This window comes from Nerophis lumbriciformis, linkage group LG09, assembly GCF_033978685.3.
Source record: "Nerophis lumbriciformis linkage group LG09, RoL_Nlum_v2.1, whole genome shotgun sequence".
Classification (NCBI taxonomy): Eukaryota; Metazoa; Chordata; class Actinopteri; order Syngnathiformes; family Syngnathidae; genus Nerophis; species Nerophis lumbriciformis.
The window spans coordinates 42,248,349-42,272,751 of record NC_084556.2 but is presented as its reverse complement, the minus strand read 5'-3'; positions in this window follow the sequence as shown (position 1 = coordinate 42,272,751).

Genomic DNA, 24,403 nt, shown 5'->3' with positions numbered 1-24,403 from the left:
CATTCAAAATGACAGTTATTTAAACATGACTCCTAAATCACATGCAAATTGGTTAATAATAACTGGAGGAATGTATTTTTGTGAGTTTTACTGGAAAGAAATAATTTGTATGGTTTATAAAGACACAAGTTTTTTATTTTTATTTAATATGATGGTATAATTGTCATACTAAATATGAAAGTTATATAAACATAACTCCAAAACCAAACATGCAACCCGTCTAAAAATGCCTGTATTTTTGAATTTGTGTGAGTTTTACTAGAATTTTACTATTTTGGTAAGGTTTACAAATACAAAAATTAGGTTTTACTCATAATGACAGTATCACTGCCACATTCCAAATGACAGTTAATTAAACATAACTCCTAAACCAAACATGCTAAATGGCTAATAATGCCTGGGGAAATGTATCTTTGTGAGTTTTACTGGAAACAAATATTTTGTAAGGTTTGTAAAGACACACTTAATTTTTTTTACTCAATATGATTGGATAACTGTCATACTAAATATGAAGGTTTTTATACACATAACTCCAAAACCAAACATGCCTTGTGTCTAAAAATGCTTGAATTTTGAATCTGTGTGAGTTTTACTAGAAACAGGTATTTTGGTAAGGTTTACAAATACAAAAATTAGGTTTTACTCATAATGACAGTATAACTGCCACATTCCAAATGACAGTTTTTTTAAACATAACTCCTATACCAAACATGCTAAATGGCTAATAATGCCTGGAGAATGGTATATTTACTGGAAAAAAAACATTTTGTAAGGTTTGTAAAGACACAAGTTAGTTTTTTTAACTCAAAAAGAAAGTATAACTTTCATACTAAATGTCAAAGTTATATAAACATAACTCCAAAACCAAACATGCACTATGTCTAAAAATACCTGCAATGATGTATCTATGTGAGTATTACTAGAATCAGTTGTTTTTGTAAGTTTTGCAAATACAAAATATTGGTTTTACTCACTATGACAGTATACTGTCACATTCAATCTGACAGTTATTGAAACATAACTCCTAATACACAAATTCAAAATGACTAATAATGCCTCGAGAAATATATCTCTGTGTATTTTTCTGGAAAAAAATATTTTGTAAGGTTTGTAAAAACACAAGTTAGTTTTTTTTTACTCAATATGACAGTATAACTGTCATACTAAATATGAAAATTATAAAAACATAACTCCAAGACCAAACTTGCAATCTGTCTAAAATTGCCTGTAATATTGAATTTTACCAGAATCAGTTGTTTTTGTAAGTTTTGCAAATACAAAATACTGGTTTTACTCACTATGACAATATACAGAAATGTGCCTTTGTGAATTTTACTGGAAAAAAAAAATGTAATGTTTGTAAAGACACAAGTTAGTTTTTTCTACTCCGTATGATAACTGTCATACTAAATGTAAAAGTTATATAAACATATCTCCAAAACCAAACATGCATTATGTCTAAAAATGCTTATAATATTGTGTCAATGTGAGTTTTAGTAGAATCAGTTTTTTTTTTAAGTTTAAGTTAATTTTGGTTTTACTCACAATGACAGTATACTGTCACATTCAATCCTAATGTTATTTAAACATAAATTCGAAACCACAGATGCAAAATGGCTAATAATGCCTGAAGACATGTATTTTTGTGAGTTTTACTGGACAAAAATATTTTGTAAGGTTTGTAAAGACACAAGTTAGTTTTTTTTACTCAATATAATGGTATAACTGTCTTACTAAATTTGAAAGTTTATAAACAAATCTTCAAAACCAAACATTCAATCCGTCCACAAATGCCTGTAATATTGAATCTATGTGAGTTTTACTAGAATCAGGTATTTTGTTAAGGTTTACAAATACAAAAATTAGGTTTTACTCATAATGACAGTATAACTGCCACACTCAATATGACAGTTACTTAAATATGACTCCTAAACCACACATATTGGCTAATAATCCCTGGAAAAATGTATCTTTGTGAGTTTTACTGGAAAAAAAAATATTTTGTAAGGTTTGTAAAGACACAAGTTACTTTTTTTTTTACTCAATATGACAGTAAGCTCTCTTACTAAATATGAAAGTTATATAAACATAATTCCAAACTAAAACATGCATTATGTCTAAAAATGCCTGTAATATTTTTTATACATGAGTTTTACCTGAATTATGTATTTTGGTAAGGTTTACAAATACAAAAATTAAGTTTTACTCATAATGACAATATAACTGCCACATTCAAAATGACATTTATTTAAACATAACTCCTAAACCAAACATGCTCAAGGGCTAATAATGCCTGGACAAATGTATATGTGTGAGTTTTACTGGAAAACAATGCTTTGTAAGGTTTGTAAAGACACAAGTTAGTTTTTTTTACTCAATATGATGGTATAACTGTCATATTAAATGTAAAAGTTATACAAACATAACTCCAAAACCAAACATGCATTATGTCTAAAAATGCCTGTAATATTGTGTCCATGTAAGTTTTACTAGAATCATATGTTTTTGTAACTTTTGCAAATACAAAATATTGGTTTTACTCACTAGGACAGTTTTAAAAATAACTGTCACATTCAATCTGACAGTTATCTCTCCTAATCCAAACATGCTAAATGGCTAGTAATGCCTGGAGAAATGAATCTTTGTGAGTTTTGCTGGAAAAAAAATATTTTGTAAGGTTTGTAAAGACACAAGTTTTATAACTGTCATAATAAATATGAAAGTTAAATGAACATAACTCCAAAACCAAACTTGCAATCCGTCTAAAAAAGCCTGTAGTATTGAATCTATGTGAGTTTTACCAGAATCAGATATTTTGGTAAGGTTTACAAATACAAAACTTGGGTCATACTCATAATGACAGTATAACTGCAACATTTGATATGACAGTTATTTAAACATAACTCCTAAACCACACATGCAAAATGGCTAATAATGCCTGGAGAAATGTATCTTTGTGAGTTTTACTGGGAAAAAAAATATTTTGTAAGGTTTGTAAAGACACAAGTTACTTTTTTTTACTCAATATGACAGTATAACCGTCATACTAAATTTGAAAGTTATATAAACATAACTCCAAAACCAAACATGCATTATGTCTAAAAATGCCTGTAATATTGTATTCATGTGAGTTTTACTAGAAACAGTTGTTTTTGAAAGGTTTGCAAATACAAAATATTGGCTTTACTCACTTTGACAGTATACTGTCACATTCAATCTGACTGTTATTTAAACATAGCTACTAAACCACACATGTAAAATGGCTAAAAATATCTGGAGAAATGTATCTATGTGAGTTTTACTGGAAAAAAAGAATTCGTAATGTTTATAAAGACACAAATTAGTTTTTTTTTACTCAATATGACAGTATCATACCAAATGTAAAAGTAATACAAACATAACTCCAAAACCAAACATGCATTATGTCTAAAAATGCCTGTAATATTGTATCTATGTGAGTTTTACCAGAATCAGGTAATTTGGTATGGTTTACAAATACAAAAAGTAGGTTTTACTCACTATGACAGTATACTGTCACATTCAATCTGACAGTTATTTAAACATAATGTAACTCCTAAACCGCACATAAAAAATGGCTAATAATCCCTGGAGAAATGTATCTTTGTGAGTTTTCCTGAAAAAAAAAAAAAAATTGTGATGTTTGTAAAGACACAAGTTAGTTTGTTTTACTCAATATGATTGTATAACTGTCATTCTAAATATGAAAGTTGTATAAACATAACCCTAAAACCAAACCTGCATTATGTATAAAAATGCCTGTTTCTTCATCTTACTCGTCGTCGGCGTCGCCATGGCTGTATCTTCCGCTTTCTTCTGCTTTGTCTCCTTGTTGTGTGCGCAGTTGTGCACTGCACTCTCTAAAAGCCCTGGATGTTATTGTCACACATGCATGTACAGTAGATGGCAGTATTGCCCTGTTTAAAGAGTGTCACAACATTGCTGTTTACGGCAGACAAACTGCTTTACGGTAGACGAAAACGTGACTGCTGTTGTTTTGTGTTGTTACCGCGCTGGGAGGACGTTAATGAAACTACCTAACAATAAACCCACATAAGAAACCAAGAACTCGCCCTCGATCATTCTACAGTTATAACGTGATTGGGCAGGCATGCTGTTTATATCGTGGGAAAGCAGACGTGAATACAGGCTGTCCTCACTCAGATAAGCCTGAATTTCGGGAGATTTTCGGGAGAAAATTTGTCCCGGGAGGTTTTCGTGAGAGGCGCTGAATTTCGGGAGTCTCCTGGAAAATCCAGGAGTATTGGCAAGTATGCCTAAACTACACATAAAAAATGGCTAATAATGCCTGAAATAAGGCATTATTGTGAGTTTTACTCGAAACATATGCTTTTTTAAGGCTTGCAAACACAAAAAGTATTTGGTTTCCTGTATATGACAGTAAAGTTCTTAAAATCCTGAGATAATGCGAAATAAGCAAAAACAATGTATTCTATCATAATTCCTACACCAAATAAGCAAAATGTCTAAAAATGCCTGTAATATTGAATCTGTGTGAGTTTTACTAAAATCAGTTGTTTTGGTAAGGTTTACAAATACAAAAATGAGGTTTTACTCTTTATGACAGTTATTTAAACATAACTCCATCCATCCAGCCATCCATTTTCTTCCGCTTATCCGAGGTCGGGTTGCGGGGGCTGCAGCCTAAGCAGGGAAGCCCAGACTTTCCTCTCCCCAGCCACTTCGTCCAGCTCCTCCCGGGGGATCCTGGGGCGTTCCCAGGCCAGCCGGGAGAGATAAGCTTCCCGTTTCCTGGGTCTTCCTGGGCCTCCTACCGGTCGGACGTGCCCGAAACACCTCCCTAGGGAGGCGTTCGGGTGGCATCCTGACCAGATGCCCGAACCACCTCATCTGGCTCCTCTCGAAATGGAGGAGCAATGGCTTTACTTTGAGCTCCTCCCGGATGACAGAGCTTCTCACCCTATCTCTAAGGGAGAGCCCCGCCACCCGGCGGAGGAAACTCATTTCGGCCGCTTGTACCCGTGATTTTGTCCTTTCGGCCATGACACAAAGCTCATGACCATAGGTGAGGATGGGAACGTAGATCGACCGGTAAATCGAGAGCTTTGCCTTCCGGCTCAGCTCCTTCTTCACCACAACGGATAAATACAGCGTCCGCATTACTGAAGACGCCGCACCGTTCCGCCTGTCGATCTCACGATCCACTCTTCCCTCACTCGTGAACAAGACTCTGAGGTCCTTGAACTCCTCCACTTGGGGCAAGATCTCCTCCCCAACCCGGAGATGGCCCTCCACCCTTTTCCGGGCGAGAACCATGGACTCGGACTTGGAGGTGCTGATTCACATCCCAGTCACTTCACACTCGTCTGCGAACCGATCCAGTGAGGGCTGAAGATCTTGGCCAGATGAAGCCATCAGGACCACATCATCTGCAAATAGCAGAGACTTAATCCTGCAGACACCTAACCGGATCCCCTCAAAGCCCTGACTGCGCCTAGAAATTCTGTCCATAAAGGTTATGAACAGAATCGGTGACAAAGGGCAGCCTTGGCGGAGTCCAACCCTCACTGGAAACGGGTCCGACTTACTGCCGGCAATGCGGACCAAGCTCTGACTCTTGCAAAGGGAGCGAACCGCCACAATAAGACAGTCCGTTACCCCATACTCTCTAAGCACTCCCCACAGGACTTCCAGGGGTAAATGGTCGAATGCCTTTTCCAAGTCCATAAAGCACATGTAGACTGGTTGGGCAAACTCCCATGCACCCTCAAGGACCCTGCCGAGAGTATAAAGCTGGTCCGCAGTTCCACGACCAGGACGTAAACCACACTGTTCCTCCTAAATCCGAGGTTCGACTATCCGGCGTAGCCTCTTCTCCAGTACACATGAATAGACCGGGAAGACTAGGAGTGTGATCTCACGATAGTTGAAACACACCCTCTGGTTCCCCTTCTTAAAGAGAGGAACCACCACCCCGGTCTCCCAATCCAGAAGTACCGCCCCCGATGTCCACGCGATGTTGCAGAGTCTTGTCAACCAAGACAGCCCCATAGCATCCAGAGCCTTAAGGAACTCCGGACGGATCTCATCCACCCCCAGGGCGTTGCCATTGAGGAGCTTTTTAACTACCTTGGCATCCTCAGCCCCAGAAATAGGAGAGCCCACCACAGATTCCCCAGGCACTGCTTCCTCATAGGAAGACATGTTGGTGGGATTAAGGAGGTCTTCGAAGTATTCCCTCCACCGATCAATAACAGCTGCAGTAGAGGTCAGCAGCGCACCATCCTCACCATACACGGTGTTACAGTGCACTGCTGCACCCCCTTGAGCCGGCGGATGGTGGTCCAGAATCGCTTCGAAGCCGTCTGGAAGTCGTTTTCCATGGCTTCTCCAAACTCCTCCCATGTCCGAGTTTTTGCCTCTGCGACCGCTGAAGCCGCACTTCGCTTGGCCTGTCGGCTGCCTCTGGAGTCCCAGGAGCCAAAAGGACCCGATAGGCTCTTTCTTCAGCTTGACGGCATCCCTCACTGCTGGTGTCCACCAGCGGGTTCTAGGATTACCGCCACGACAGGCACCAAACTCCTTGCGGCCACAGCTCCAATCAGCCGGCTCGACAAGAGAGGCACGGAACATGGTCCACTCAGACTCAATGTCCAGCGCCTCCCTCGTGACATGTTCAAAGTTCTTCCGGAGGCGTTCCCAGCAAACCCTCACAATGCGTTTGGGCCTGCCAGGTCTGTCAGGCATCCTCCCCCACCATCGCAGCCAACTCACCACCAGGTGGTGATCGGTAGAAAGCTCCGCCCCTCTCTTCACCCGAGTGTCCAAAACATGAGACCGCAAATCCGATGACACAACTACAAAATCGATCATGGAACTGCGGCCTAGGGTGTCCTGGTGCCAAGTGCACATATGGACACCCTTATGTTTGAACTTGGTGTTTGTTATTGACAATCTGTGACGAGCACAAAAGTCCAATAACAAAACACCACTCGGGTTCAGATCCGGGCGGCCATTCTTCCCAATCACGCCTCTCCAGGTTTCACTGTTGTTGCCAAGATGAGCGTTGAAGGCCCCCAGTAGAACGAGGGAATCACCCGGTGGAGCACTTTCCAGTACTCCCTCGAGTGAATCCAAAAAGGGTGGGTACTCTGAGCTGCCGTTTGGCGCGTAAGGCCAAACAACAGTCAGGACCCGTCCCCCCACCCGAAGGCGGAGGAAAGCTACCCACTGGTCCACTGGGTTGAACTCCAACGTGCAGGCTTTGAGCCGGGGGGCAACAAGAATTGCCACCCGAGCCCGTCGCCTCTCAATGCAAGCATTATAACTCCAAAACAACAAATGCTAATAATGCTTGGAAAAATTTATCTTTGTTAGTTTTACTAAATAATAATCTTTTGTAAGGTTTGCAGACACAAGTTTGTTTTTTTTACTCAATATGACAGTATAACTGTCATACTAAATATGAAAGTTGTATAAACATATCTCCAAAACCAAACATGCAATCCATCTAAAGATGCCTGTAATATTGAATCTATGAAAAATAGTTTTTTTTTACTCAATATGACAGTATAACTGTCATACTAAATCCATCCATTTTCTTCCGCTTATCCGAGGTCGGGTTGCGGGGGAAGCAGCCTAAGCAGGAAGCCCAGACTTCCCTCTCCCCAGCCACTTTGTCCAGCTCTTCTCGGGGGATCCCGAGGCGTTCCCAGGCCAGCCTGAGACATAGTCTTCCCAATGTGTCCTGGGTCTTCCCCGTGGCCTCCTGCCGATCGGACTTGCCCTAACGAAAAAAAGCAATAAAACTGTATTCAAACATGTGAAATGTCTAAAAATGCCTGTAATATTGAATCTATGTGAGTTTTACTAGAATCAGTTGTTTTTGTAAGGTTTGCAAATACAACAATTTGGTTTTACACATAATAACAGTATAACTGCCACATTCAATATGAAAGTTATTTAAACATATTTCCTAAACCACACATGAAAAATGTCTAATAATGCCTGGAAAAAATTATTTTTGTGAGTTTTACTGGAAAAACATAGTTTGTAATGTTTGTAAAGACACAAGTTAGTTTTATTTAAGATGACAGTATAACTGTCATAATACATATGAAAGTTATATAAACATAATTCCAAAACCAAACATGCATTACCTGTAAAATTGTATCCATGTGAGTTTTACTAGAATAATTTTTTGTTGTCGTTACTAAATCCATCCATTTTCTTCCGCTTAACCGAGGTCGGGTTGCGGGGGCAGCAGCCTAAACAGAGAAGCCCAGACTTCCCTCTCCCCAGCCACTTCTTCCAGCTCTTCTTGGGGGATCCTGAGGCGTTCCCAAGCCAGCCGGGAGACATAATCTTCCCAATGTGTCCTGGGTCTTCCCCGTGGCCTCCTGCCGGTCGGACTTGCCCTAAACACCTCCCTCGGGAGGCGTTCGGGTGGCATCCTGAGCAGATGCCCGAACCACCTCATCTGGCTCCTCTCAATGTGGAGGAGCAGCGCTTTACTCTGAGTTCCTCCCGGATGACAGAGCTTCTTATCCTATCTCTAAGGGAGAGACCCGCCACCCGGCGGAGGAAACTCAATTTGGCCGCTTGTACCCGGGATCTTGTCTTTTCGGTCATAACCATGACCATGGGTGCAGGATGGGAATGTAGATCGACCGGTAAATTTAGAGCTTTTAATTCTGGCTCAGCTCCTTCTTCACCACAATGGATCGATATAGCGTCCTCATTACTGAAGACGCCGCACCGATCCGCCTGTGGATCTCATGATCCACTCTTCCCTCACTCGTGAACAAGACTCCTAGGTACTTGAACTCCTCCACTTGGGGCCATCTAGTATGTGCCATCGCCTCCTCAACCTGGAAATGGCACCCCACCCTTTACCGGGCGAGAACCATGGACTCGGACTTGGAGGTGCTGATTCTCATCCCAGTCGCTTCATACTCGGCCATCCAATGAGAGCTGGAGATCCTGGCCAGTTGAAGCCATCAGAACCACATCAACTGCAAAAAGCAGAGACCTAATCCTGCAACCACCAAACCGGATCCCCTCAACGCCATGACTGCAATTCTGTCCATAAAAGTTAACAACAGAATCGGTGACAAAGGGCAGCCTAAGCGGACCAAGGCTGCCCTACACTGATCATACAGGGAGCGACCCGCCACAATCAGACAGTCCGATACCCCATACTCGTGTCTTTGAGCCGGGGGGACAACAAGAATTGCCACCCCAGCCTCTCATTGCTTGCAACGCCATAGTGGAAGAGAGTCTAGCCCCTCTCGAGAGAACAGGTTCCTGTGCGTCGAAGTGAGTCCAACTATATCTAGCCGGAACTTCTCCACCTCGCACACTGTCTCTGTCTCTGTATCTGACAGTTATTTAAACATAACTCCGAAACCACACATGCAAAATGGCTAATAAGAGAAATGTATCTTTGTGAGTTTTACTGGAAAAAAATATTTTGTAAGGTTTGCAAAGACACGTCTTTTTTTTTTTTACTTAATATGACAGTATAACTGTCATACTAAATATGAAATGTTATAAACCTAACTCCAAAACCAAACCTGCATTATGTCTAAAAATGCCTGTAATATTGTATCTTTGTGAATTTTACTAGAATCAGGTGGTTTATAAGGTTTAAAAATACAAAAATTAGGTTTTACTCATAATAACAGTATAACTGCCACACGCAATATGACAGTTATTTAAAAACTCCTAATCCACACAAGCAAAATGGCTATTGATGCCTGAAATAATGCATCCTCGGGAGTTTTACTCAAAACATATGCTTTTTTAAATCTTGCAAACACAAAAAGTAGTTTTTTTACTCAATATGACAGTAATGTTCTTAAAATCCTGAGATAATACGAAAAAAGCAAAAAAAAATGTATTCCATTATAATTCCTAAACCAAACATGCAAAATGTGTAAAAATGCCTGTATTATTGAATCCATGTGAGTTTAACTAGAATCAGTTGTTTTAGTAAGGTTTGCAAAAACAAAAATTAGGTGTTACTCTTTATGAAAGTAAACTGTCACACTCAATATGACAGTTTTTTAATCATAACTCCTAAACTACTGATGCAAAATAGCTAATAATGTTTGAAATAATGGATCCTTGGGAGTTTTTCTCGAAACATTTGCTTTCTTAAGGCTTGCAAACACAAAATGTATTTTTTTACTCAATATGACAGTAATGTGCTTAAAATCCTGAGATAATGCGAAAAAAGCAATACAAATGTATTCAATCATAATTTCTAAACTAAACATTCAAAATGTGTAAAAATGCCTGTATTATTGAATCCATGTGAGTTTAACTAGAATCAGTTGTTTTAGTAAGGTTTGCAAAAACAAAAATTAGGTTTTACTCTTTATGAAAGTAAACTGTCACACTCAATATGACATTTATTTAATCATAACTCCTAAACTACACATGCAAAATGTCTAATGATGCCTCAAATAATGCATTCTACGGAGTTTTACTCGAAACATATGCTTTTTCAAATCTTGCAAACACAAAAAGTAGTTTTTTCCTCAATATGACAGTAATATTCCTAAAATCTTGAGATAATGCGAAAAAAGCGATGAAAATATATTCAATCATATTTCCTAAATCAAACATGCAAAATGTGTAAAAATGCCTGTAATATTGAATCCATGTGAGTTTCACTAGATTAGGTTGTTTGAAATTTTTGCAAATACAAAAATTAGGTTTTTTTCACCATGACTCAATATGACAGTAAATTAAACAAAACTCCTAAACTACACTTAAAAATGAGCTAATATCGCCTGAAATAATGCATTCTTGTGAGTTTTACTCGAAACATATGCTTTTGTAAGGCTTGCAAACACAAAAAGTAGTTTTTACTCAATATGACAGTAATGTTCTTAAAATTCTGAGATAATGCGAAAAAAGCAATAAAAATGTATTCCAACATAATTCCTAAACCAACAATGCAAAATGTCTAAAAATGCCTGTGATATTAAATCCATGTGAGTTTTACTAGAATCAGTTGTTTTAGTAAGGTTTGCAAAAACAAAAATTAGGTTTTACTCTTTATGAATATAAACTGTCACACTCAATATGACAATTTTTTAATCATAACTCCTAAACTACTCATGCAAAATGGCTAATAATGTTTGAAATAATGGATCCTTGGGAGTTTTCCTCGAAACATTTGCTTTCTTAAGGCTTGCAAACACAAAAAGTATTTTTTTACTCAATATGACAGTAATGTTCTTAAAATCCTGAGATAATGCGAAAAAAGCAATAAAAATGTATTCAATCATAATTTCTAAACTAAACATGCACAATGTGTAAATATGCCTGTATTATTGAATCCATGTGAGTTTTACTAGAATCAGTTGTTTTAGTAAAGTTTGCAAAAACAAAAATTAGGTTTTACTCTTTATGAAAGTATACTGTCACACTCAATATGACAGTTATTTAAAAATAACTCCTAACTACACATGCAAAATGGCTAATGATGCTTCAAATAATGCATTCTACGGAGTTTTACTCTAAACATATGCTTTTTTAAATCTTGCAAACACAAAAAGTAGTTTTTTACTCAATATGACAGTTATATTCCTAAAATCCTGAGATAATGCGAAAAAAGCAATAACAATGTATTCAATCATATTTCCTAAGTCAAACATGCAATATGTGTAAAAATGCCTGTAATATTGAATCCATGTGAATTTTACTAGATTCAGCTGTGTTTGAAATTTTTGCAAATAAAAAATATTGTTTTTTTTCACCATGACAATGTACACTCAATATGACAGTAAATTAAACATAACTCCTAAACTACACATAAATATGAGCTAATATTGCCTGAAATAATGCATTCTTGTGAGTTTTACTTGAAACATATGCTTTTTTAAGGCTTGCAAACACAAAAAGTAGTTTTTTTCTCAATATGACAGTAGTATTCCTAAAATCCTGAGATAAATGATACATGATAAATGGGTGTACTTGTATAGCGCTTTTCTACCTTCAAGGTACTCAAAGCGCTTTGACACTACTTCCACATTTACCCATTCACACACACATTCACACACTGATGGAGGGAGCTGCCATGCAAGGCGCTAACCAGCACCCATCAGGAACAAGGGTGAAGTGTCTTGCTCAGGACACAACAGACATGACGAGGTTGGTACTAGGTGGGGATTGAACCAGGGACCCTCGGGTCGCGCACGGCCATTCTTCCACTGCGCCACGCCGTAATATTCTTAAAATCCTGAGATAATGCGAAAAAAGCAATAAAAATCCATCCATCCATCCATCTTCTTCCGCTTATCCGAGGTCGGGTCGCGGGGGCAGCAGCCTAAGCAGGGAAGCCCAGACTTCCCTCTCCCCAGCCACTTCGTCCAGCTCTTCCTGTGGGACCCCGAGGCGTTCCCAGGCCAGCCGGGAGACATAGTCTTCCCAACGTGTCCTGGGTCTTCCCTGCGGCCTCCAACCGGTCGGACGTGCCCTAAACACCTCCCTAGGGAGGCGTTCGGGTGGCATCCTGACCAGATGCCCGAACCACCTCATCTGGCTCCTCTCGATGTGGAGGAGCAGCGGCTTTACTTTGAGCTCCCCCCGGATGACAGAGCTTCTCACCCTATCTCTAAGGGAGAGCCCCGCCACCCGGCGGAGGAAACTCATTTCGGCCGCTTGTACCCGTGATCTTGTCCTTTCGGTCATAACCCAAAGCTCATGACCATAGGTGAGGATGGGAACGTAGATCGACCGGTAAATTGAGAGCGTTGCCTTCCGGCTCAGCTCCTTCTTCACCACAACAGATCGATACAGCGTCCGCATTACTGAAGACGCCGCACCGATCCGCCTGTCGATCTCACGATCCACTCTTCCCTCAGTCGTGAACAAGACTCCGAGGTACTTGAACTCCTCCACTTGGGGCAAGATCTCCTCCCCAACCCGGAGATGGCACTCCACCCTTTTCCGGCCGAGAACCATGGACTCGGACTTGGAGGTGCTGATTCTCATCCCAGTCGCTTCACACTCGGCTGCGAACCGATCCAGTGAGAGCTGAAGATCCTGGCCAGATGAAGCCATCAGGACCACATCATCTGCAAAAAGCAGAGACCTAATCCGACAGCCACCAAACCAGATCCCCTCAACGCCTTGACTGCGCCTAGAAATTCTGTCCATAAAAGTTATGAACAGAATCGGTGACAAAGGGCAGCCTTGGCGGAGTCCAACCCTCACTGGAAACGTGTCCGACTTACTGCCGGCAATGCGGACCAAGCTCTGGCACTGAGCATACAGGGAGCGGACTGCCACAATCAGACAGTCCGATACCCCATACTCTCTGAGCACTCCCCACAGGACTTCCCGAGGGACACGGTCGAATGCCTTCTCCAAGTCCACAAAACACATGTAGACTGGTTAGCCAAACTCCCATGCACCCTCAAGGACCCTGCCGAGAGTATAGAGCTGGTCCACAGTTCCACGACCAGGACGAAAACCACATTGTTCCTCCTGAATCTGAGGTTCAACTATCCGGCGTAGCCTCCTCTCCAGTACACCTGAATAGACCTTACCGGGAAGGCTGAAGAGTGTGATCCCACGATAGTTAGAGCACACCCTCCGGTTCCCCTTCTTAAAGAGAGGAACCACCACCCCGGTCTGCCAATCCAGAGGTACCGCCCCCGGTGTCCACGCGATGCTGCAGAGTCTTGTCAACCAAGACATCCCCACAGCGTCCAGAGCCTTAAGGAACTCCGGGCGGATCTCATCTACCCCTGGGGCCTTGCCACCGAGGAGCTTTTTAACTACCTCAGCAACCTCAGCCCCAGAAATAGGAGAGCCCACCACAGACTCCCCAGGCACTGCTTCCTCATAGGAAGACGTGTTGGCAATAAAAATGTGTTCCATCATAATTTCTAAACCAAACATGCAAAATGTGTAAAAATGTCTGTAATATTGAATCCATGTGAGTTTTACTAGAATCAGTTGTTTTTGTAAGGTTTTCAAATACAAAAAATAGGTTTTACTTACTATGACAGTTATTTAAACTCCATGTTTCTTTGTGAGTTTTACTAGAAAAAATATATTTTGAATGTTTACAAAAACAAAAGTTAGTTTTTTTTTACTCAATAAGATTTGATTTACATGTATATAATAAATACAAGTCAACATTCATTCAACTGCAATATTTGTCTTTCTCCATTGCCAGTGTTAGACCACAGATTTTGTAGAATGCCTGCCCAATCATTTCTACATCGTTCTGAACCGTATTCCACAGAAAGCCATTCCATAGTTTTATAGAACTACTCTTTAGAACTTTCTTCTATAGCACTATTCTTCAGAATTGTGTTCCATAGAACCATTCTTTAGAATCCTGTTCTATAGAACCATTCTTTAGAACCCTGTTCTATAGAACCATTCTTTAGAATCCTGTTCTATAGAACCATTCTTTAGAATCCTGTTCTATAGAACTTCGGTCCTAAAGTTCATTAGCAATTCTATAGAGTTCTATTGAGATATTCTTTAGAAATTCTTTACACTTTTTTTTATAGAAATTCTATAGAACATTTTTAGCAGGGAGTATAACTGTCATACTAAATCCAGCCTAAGCAGAGAAGCCCAGACTTCCCTATCCCCAGCTACTTTGTCCAGCTCTTCTCGGGGGATCCCGAGGCGTTCCCAGCCCAGCCAGCTGATATAATCTTCCCAATGTGTCCTGTGTCTTCCCCGTGGCCTCCTGCCGTTTGGACTTGCCTTAACAAAAAAAAGCAATACTAATGTATTCAAACACAACTCCTATACAAAACATGTAAAATGTCTAAAATGCCTTTAATATTGAATCTATGTGAGTTTTACAAGAATCAGTTGTTTTTGTAAGGTTTGCAAATACAAAAATTAGGTTTTACACTTAACTTTATAACTCAATATGTGTGGCAGTTATACTACCACACTCAAAATGACAGTTATTTAAACATAACTCCTAAACTACACATGACCATTTTCTAATAATGCATGAAGAAATGTATCTTTGTGAGTTTTACTAGTAACATTTTCTTTTGTAAGGTTTGCAAAGACACGAGTTAGTTTTTTTTTACTCACTTTGACAGTATACTGTCACACTCAATTTCAGTTATTTAAACATAACTCCTAAACCACACATACAAAATGGCTAATAATGCCTGTAGAAATGTATATTTGTGAGTTTTACTGGGAAACAATATTTTGTAAGGTTTGTAAAGACACAAGTTAGTTTTTTTACTCAATATAACAGTATAACTGTCATACTATATATGAAAGTTATATAAACATAACGTCAAAACTACACATGAACGTTTTCTAATAATGCATGAAGAAATGTATCATTGTGAGTTTTACGAGTAACATTTTCTTTTGTAAGGCTTGCAAAGACACAAGTTAGTTTTTTTTACTCACTTTGACAGTATACTGTCACACTCAATATCAGTTATTTAAACATAACTCCTAAACCACACATGCAAAATGGCTAATAATGCCTGTAGAAATGTAACTTTGTGAGTTTTACTGGGAAAACATATTTTGTAAGGTTTGTAAAGACACAAGTTAGTTTTTTTTACTCAATATAACAGTATAACTGTCATACTATAAACACAAGTTATATAAACATAACTCCAAAACCAAACATGCATTATGTCTAAAAACAAACAAACAAAATACAAGTAGATGCTGGAGGCACTATTCTGCCAGGACTTTTAGACACCGGGTCCCAAGTGACGCTAATGTCCGAAAGCCTATTTAATGCTCACTTTACCAAAGCTAAGCTCGAAAGGACCCCTACCCTTTTTCGTCTAAGAGCAGCTAATGGCCTGGAAATCCCCTATATCGGCTATGCGGTTCTTGGTTTTGAGGTAGAGGGTGTTAAAGTTCCCGAAAGAGGAGTAGTAATTGTTGTGGATCAAAACTGTACACACCCCTTCATAATAGGTATGAATCTAATTGTGGGTTGTTGGGATGCCGTTTTTAAATGTCCTAAGACCGGTAGGAGGCCGCGGGGAAGACCCAGGACACGTTGGGAAGACTATGTCTCCCGGCTGGCCTGGGAACGCCTCGGGGTCCCACAGGAAGAGCTGGACGAAGTGGCTGGGGAGAGGGAAGTCTGGGCTTCCCTGCTTAGGCTGCTGCCCCCGCGACCCGACCTCGGATAAGCGGAAGAAGATGGATGGATGGATGGATGGATGGATGGATGACAGTATAACTGCCATATTCAAAATAACAGTTATTTAAACATAACTCCTGAACCAAACATGCTAAATGGCTATTAATGCCTGGAGAAATGTATACAAACATAACTCCAAAAGCAAACATGCATTATGTCTAAAAATACCTTTAGTATTGAATCTATGTGAGTTTTACCAGAATCAGGTATTTTGGTAAGGTTTACATATATACAAATTTGGTTTTACTCATAATGACAGTATAACTGCCACATTTAATATGACAGTTATGTAAACATAACTCCTATACCACACATGCAAAATGGTTAATAATGCCTGGAGAATTGTATCTTTGTGATTTTTACTAGAAAAAAAATATTTTGTAAGGTTTGTAAAGACAAAAGTTAGTTGTTTTTTTTACTCAATATGATGGTATAACTGTCATACTAAATATGAAAGTTATATAAACATAATTCCAAAACCAAATTCCTAAACCAAACTTGCAATCTGTCTTAAACTGCCTGTAATATTGAATCTATGTGAGTTTTACCAGAATCAGGTATTTTGGCAAGGTTTATAAATACAAAACTTGGGTTTTACTCATAATGACAGTATAACTGCAACATTTGATATGACAGTTATTTAAACATAATTCCTAATCCAAACATGACAAATGGCTAATAATGCCTGGAGAAATGTATATAAACATAACTCCAAAACCAAACATACATTATGTCTAAAAATGCCTGTAATATTGTATCTATGTGAGTTTTACCAGAATCAGGTATTTTGGTAAGGTTTATAAATACACAATTTAGGTTTTACTCACTATGACAGTATATTGTCACATTCAATCTGACAGTTATGTAAACATAACTCCTAAACCACAAATACAAAATGGCTAATAATGCCTGGGGAAATGTATCTTTGTGAGTTTTCCTGGAAAACGAATAAAAAATGTATAAGGTTTGTAAAGACACAAGTTAGTTTTTTTACTTAATATGACAGTAAAACTGTCATACTAAATATGAAAGTTAAATAAACATAACTCCAAAACCAAACTTGCAATACGTCTAAAAACGCCTGTAATATTGAATCTATGTGAGTTTTACAAGAATCGGGTATTTTGGTAAGGTTTACAATTACAAAAATTGGGTTTTACTCATAATGACAGTATAACTGCCATATTCAAAATAACAGTTATTTAAACAGAACTCCTAAACCAAACATGCTAAATAGCTAATAATGCCTGGAGAAATGTATCTTTGTGAGTTTTACTAGAAAAAAATATTTTGTAAGGTGTGTAAAGAAAAAAGTTGTTTTTTTTACTCAATATGATGGTGTAACTGTCAAACTAATTATAAAAGTAATATACACATCATTCCAAAACCAAACTCCTAAACCAAAGCTGCAATCCGTCTTAAACTGAATCTATATGAGTTTTACCAGAATCAGGTATTTTGGTAAGGTTTACAAATACAAAACTTGGGTTTTACTCATAATGACAGTATAATTGCATTATTTGATATGACAGTTATTTAAACATAATGCCTGTAATATTGTATCTATGTGAGTTTTACCAGAATCAGGAATTTTGGTAAGGTTTATAAATACAAAAATTAGGTTTTACTCATAATGACAGTATAACTGCCATCCTCAATATGACGGTTATGTTAACATAACTCCTAAACCACACATGCAAAATGGCTAATAATGCCTGGAGAAATGTATCTTTGTGAGTTTTACAGGAAAAAAATATTTTGTAAGGTTTGATAAGACACAAAATAGTTTTTTTTATTCAATATATTTGTATAACTGTCATAATAACTCCAATACCAAACATGCAATCCGTCTAAAAATGCCTGTAATATTGAATCTATGTGAGTTTTACTAGTATCAGGTATTTTGTTAAGGTTTACAAATACAAAAATTAGGTTTTACTCACTATGACAGTATACTGTCACATTCAATCTGACTGTTATTTAAACACAAATTGTAAACCCATCCATCCATCCATCTTCTTCCGCTTATCCGAGGTCGGGTCGCGGGGGCAGCAGCCTAAGCAGGGAAGCCCAGACTTCCCTCTCCCCAGCCACTTCGTCCAGCTCCTCCCGGGGGATCCCGAGTCGTTCCCAGGCCAGCCGGGAGACATAGTCTTCCCAACGTGTCCTGGGTCTTCCTCGTGGCCTCCTACCGCTTGGACATGCCCTAAACACCTCCTTAGGGAGGCGCTCGGGTGGCATCCTGACCAGATGCCCGAACCACCTCATCTGGCTCCTCTCGATGCGGAGGAGCAGCGGCTTTACTTTGAGCTCCCCCCGGATGACAGAGCTTCTCACCCTATCTCTAAGGGAGAGCCCCGCCACCCGGCGGAGGAAACTCATTTCGGCCGCTTGTACCCGTGATCTTGTCCTTTCGGTCATAACCCAAAGCTCATGACCATAGGTGAGGATGGGAATGTAGATCGACCGGTAAATTGAGAGCTTTGCCTTCCGGCTCAGCTCCTTCTTCACCACAACGGACCGATACAGCGTCCGCATTACTGAAGACGCCGCACCGATCCGCCTGTCGATCTCACGATCCACTCTTCCCTCACTCGTGAACAAGACTCCGAGGTACTTGAACTCCTCCACAGATGCAAAATGGCCAATAATAACTGGAGAAATGTATTTTTGTGAGTTTTACTGGAAAATAAAATATTTTGTAATGTTTGTATAGACAAAAGTTAGTTTTTTTTTACTCAATATGATGGAAACATGCTTTATGTCTAAAAAATCCTGTAATATTTTATCCATGTGAGTTTTATCAGAATCAGTTATTTTGGTAATTTTACAAATACAAAAAATAGGTTTTACTCATAATGACAGTATATCTGCCACACTCAATATGACAGTTATTTAAACATAACTCTAAACCAAACATGGTTAATGGCTAATAATGCCTGGAGAAATGTATCTTTGTGAGTTTTACTGGAAAAATATATTTTTTAAGGTTTATAAAGACACAAGTTAGTTTTTTTTACTCAATATGACAGTATAACTGTAATACTAAATGTAAAAAATATATAAACATAACTCCAAAACCAAACATGCATTATGTTTAAAAATGCCTGTAATTTTGTATCCATGCGAGTTTTACTAAAATCAATTGTTGTAGTAAGGTTTGCAATTATAAAATATTGATTTTACTCACCATGATAGTATACTGTCACATTCAATTTGACAGTTATTTAAACATAACTACCAAACCACACATGCAAAATGGCTATAATTTCTGGAGAAATGTATCTTTGTGAGATTACTGGAAAAACATATTTTGTAAGGTTTGTAAATAAATAAATAATAAATGATAAATGGGTTGTACTTGTATAGCGCTTTTCTACCTTCAAGGTACTCAAAGCGCTTTGACACTACTTCCACATTTACCCATTCACACACACATTCACACACTGATGGAGGGAGCTGCCATGCAAGGCGCTAACCAGCACCCATCAGGAGCAAGGGTGAAGTGTCTTGCTCAGGACACAACGGACATGACGAGGTTGGTACTAGGTGGGGATTGAACCAGTGACCCTCGGGTTGCACACGGCCACTCTTACACTGCGCCACGCCGTCCCTAAAGAAACAATTTAGTTTTTTTTACTTAATCTTATGAGGTGGCGACTTTTTCAGGGTGTACCTCGCCTTCCGCCCGATTGTAGCTGAGATAGGCTCCAGCGCCCCCCGCAACCCCTAAGGGAATAAGCGGTAGAAAATGGATGGATGGATGGACAGTATAACTGTCATACTAAATGTAAAAGTAGTATAAACATAACTCCAAAACCAAACATGCATTATGTCTAAAAATGCCTGTAATATTGTATCCATGTGAGTTTTACTAGAATCAGTTGTTTTTGTAAGTTTTGCAAATACAAAATATTGGTTTCACTCACTATGACAGTATACTGTCACATTCAATCTGACAGTTATTTAAACATAACTCCTAAACCACACATTCAAAGTGACTAATAATGCCTGGAGAAATGTATCTCTGTGAATTTTTCTGGAAAAAAATATTTTTTAAATTTTGTAAAAACACAAGTTAGTTTTTTTTACTCAATATGACAGTTTAACTGTCATACTAAATATGAAAGTTTAATAGACATAACTCCAAAACCAAACTTTCAGTCCGTCTAAAAATGCCTGTAATATTGAATCTATGTGAGTTTTACCAGAATCAGGTATTTTGGTAAGGTTTACAAATACAAAAATTATGTTTTACTCATAATGACAGTATAACTGCCACATTTAACATGAAAAGGTATTTAAACATAATGGATGGATAATTCCTAAACCAAACATGATAAATGGCTAATAATGCCTGGAGAAATGTATCTTTGTGAGTTTTACAGGAAAACAAATAATTTGTAAGGTTTATAAAGACACAAGGTAGTTGTTTTTTTTACTCAATATGATGGTATAACGGTCATACTAAATATGAAAGTTATATAAACATAACTCCAAAAACAAACATGAATTTTGTCTAAAAATACCTGTAATATTGTATCTATGTGAGTTTTACCAGAATCAGGTATTTTGGTAAGGTTTACAAATACAAAAATTAGGTTTTACTCACTATGACAGTATACTGTCACATTCAATCTGACAGTTATGTAAACATAACTTCTAAACCACACATGCAAAATGGCTAATAATGCCTGGAGAAATGTATCTTTGTGAGTTTTACTAGGACAAATATTTTGTAAGGTTTGTAAAGACCCATGTTAGTTTTTTTTTACTCAATATGACAGTATAACTGTCATACTGCATGCAAAAAATATATAAACATGACTCCAGAACCAAACTTGTAATCCGTCTAAAAATGTCTGTAATATTGAATCTATGTGAGTTTTACCAAAATGAGGTATTTTGGTAAGGTTGACAAATAAAAAAAAATAGGTTTTACTGATAGTGACATTATAAGTGCCACACTCAATCATGTGTGGTTAGGAAGTTATGTTTAAAAAACTGTCAAATTGAATGTAGCAGTTATACTGTCATTATGAGAAAAACCCAATTTTTGTGTTTGTAAACCTTACCAAATTACCTGATTCTGGTAAAACTCACATAGATACAAAATTTTAGGCATTTTTAGACATAATGCATGTTCATTTTTGGAGTTATGTTTATATAACTTTTACATTTAGTTTGACAGTTATACTGCATTGCAAAACTTATAAAAGATACATTTTCTAGTAAAATTAACAAAATATACATGTCTCCAGTTATTAGACATGTTGCATGTTTGGTGTAGGAATTATGTTGAAAAACATTTTTATAGCTTTTTTTGCATTATCTCAGGATTTTAAGAACATTACTGGCATATTGAGTAAAAAACTACTATGACAGTATACGGCGTGGCGCAGTGGAAGAGTGGCCGTGCGCGACCCGGGGGTCCCTGGTTCAATCCCCACCTAGTACCAACCTCGTCATGTCCGTTGTGTCCTGAGCAAGACACTTCACCCTTGCTCCTGATGGGTGCTGGTAGCGCCTTGCATGGCAGCTCCCTCCATCAGTGTGTGAATGTGTGTGTGAATGGGTACATGTGGAAGTAGTGTCAAAGCGCTTTGAGTACCTTGAAGGTAGAAAAGCGCTATACAAGTACAACCCATTTATCATTATTTATTTATACTGTCACACTCAATCTGACTGTTATTTAAACATAATACCTAAACCATGCATGCAAAATGTCTAATAATGCCTGGAGAGATGTATCTTTGTAAGTTTTACTGGAAAAAAATAGTTTGTAAGGTTTGTAAAGACACAAGTTAGCTTTTTTCTACTCAATATGACAGTATAACTGTCATACTAAATATGAAAGTTGAATAAATATAACACCAAAACAAAACTTGCAATCCATCTAAAAATGCCTGTAATATTGAATCTATGTGAGTTTTACCAGAATCAGGTATTTTGGTAAGGTTTACAAATACAACAATTGGGTTTTACTCATAATGACAGTATAAGTGCCATATTCAAAATAACAGTTATTTAAACATAACTCCTAAAACAAATATGCTAAATGGCTAATAATGCCTGGAGAAATGAATATTTGTGAGTTTTACTAGAAAAAAATATTTTTTAAGGTTTGTAAAGACAAAATTTAGTTTTTTTTACTCTATATGATGGTATAACTGTCATACCAATTATGAAAGTTATATACACTTAAATCCAAAACCAAACTTCTAAACCAAACGTGCAATCCGTTTTAAACTTTCTGTAATATTGAATCTATGTGAGTTTTACCAGAATCAGGTATTTTGGTAAGGTTTACAAATACAAAACTTGGGTTGTACTCATAATGACAGTATAACTGCAACATTTGATATGACAGTTATTTAAACATGACTCCTAAACCAAACATGATAAATAGCTAATAATACCTGGATAAATGTATCTTTGTGAGTTTTACTGGAAAAAAATAATTTGTAAGGTTTATAAAGACACAAGTTAGTTGTTTTTTTAATTTAATATGATAGTATAGCTGTCATACTAAATATGGAAGTTATAAAAACATAACTCCAAAACCAAAATGCATTATGTCTAAAAATACCTGTTATAATGTATCCATTGGAGTTTTACCAGAATCAGGTACTTTGTTTGGGTTGACAAATACAGAAATTAGGTTTTACTCATAATGATAGTATAACTGCCACATTCAATATGACAATTATCTAAACATAACTCCAAAACCAAACAGGCATTATGTCTAAAAATGCCTATAATTTTGTATCCACGTGAGTTTTACTAGAATCAGTTGTTTTTGTAAGGTTTACAAATACAAAATATTAGTTTTACTCATAATGTCAGTATACTGTCACAATCAATCTGACAAAATGGCTAATAATGCCTAGAGGAATGTATCTTTGTGAATTTTACTGGAAAAAAAATATTTTGTAAGGTTTGTAAAGACACAAGTTAGTTTTTTTTACTCAATTTAACAGTATAGCTGTCATTCTTTTTATGAACGTTTTATAAACATAACTCCAAAACCAAAATGCAATCCATCTAAAAATGTCTGTAATATTTATTATATGTGAGTTTTATCAGAATCAGGTATTTTGGTAAGGTTTACAAATACAAAAAATAGGTTTTACTCATTGTGACAGTATAATTGCCACACTTAATATGACAGTTAAACATAACTCCTAAAAAACAAATGCAAAATGACTAATAATGCCTAGAGAAATGTATATTTGTGAATTTTACTGGAAAACAATTTTTTGTAAGGTTTGTAAAGATACAAATTAGTTTTTTTTTTACTCAATATGATGGTATAACTCCATCCATCCATCCATTTTCTACCGCTTATTCCCTTTGGGGTTGCGGGGGGGCGCTGGAGCCTATCTCAGCTACAATCGGGCGGAAGGCGGGGTACACCCTGGACAAGTCGCCACCTCATCGCAGGGCCAACACTGATAGACAGACAACATTCACACTCACATCCACACACTAGGGCCAATTTAGTGTTGCCAATCAACTTATCCCCAGGTGCATGTCTTTGGAGGTGGGAGGAAGCCGGAGTACCCGGAGGGAACCCACGCAGTCACGGGGAGAACATGCAAACTCCACACAGAAAGATCCCGAGCCCGGGATTGAACCCAAGACTACTCAGGACCTTCGTATTGTGAGGCAGATGCATTAACCCCTCTTCCACCATGCTGCCTGATGGTATAACTGTCATACTAAATATGAACGTTATAAAAACATAACTCCAAAACCAAACATACTTTATGTCTAACAATTCCTGTAACATTGTATCTATGTGGGTTTTACCAGAATCAGGTATTTTGGTAAGGTTTACAAATACAACAAATAGGTTTTACTCATAATGACAGTATAACTGCCACACTCAATATGACAGTTATTTAAACATAACTCCTAAACCAAACATGATAAATGGCTAATAATGCCTGGGGAAATGTATCTTTGTGAGTTTAACTGGAAAGAAAAATATTTTGTAAGGTTTGTAAAGACACAAGTTAGTTTTTTTTACTCATAATGACAGTATAACTGCCACATTTAAAATGACAGTTATATAAACATAACTCCGAAACCAAACATGCATTATGTCTAAAAATGCCTGTAATATTAAATCTAAGTGAGTTTGACCAGAATCAGGTATTTTGGTAAGGTTTACAAATACAAAAAGTAGGTTAAACTCATAATGACAGTATAACTGCC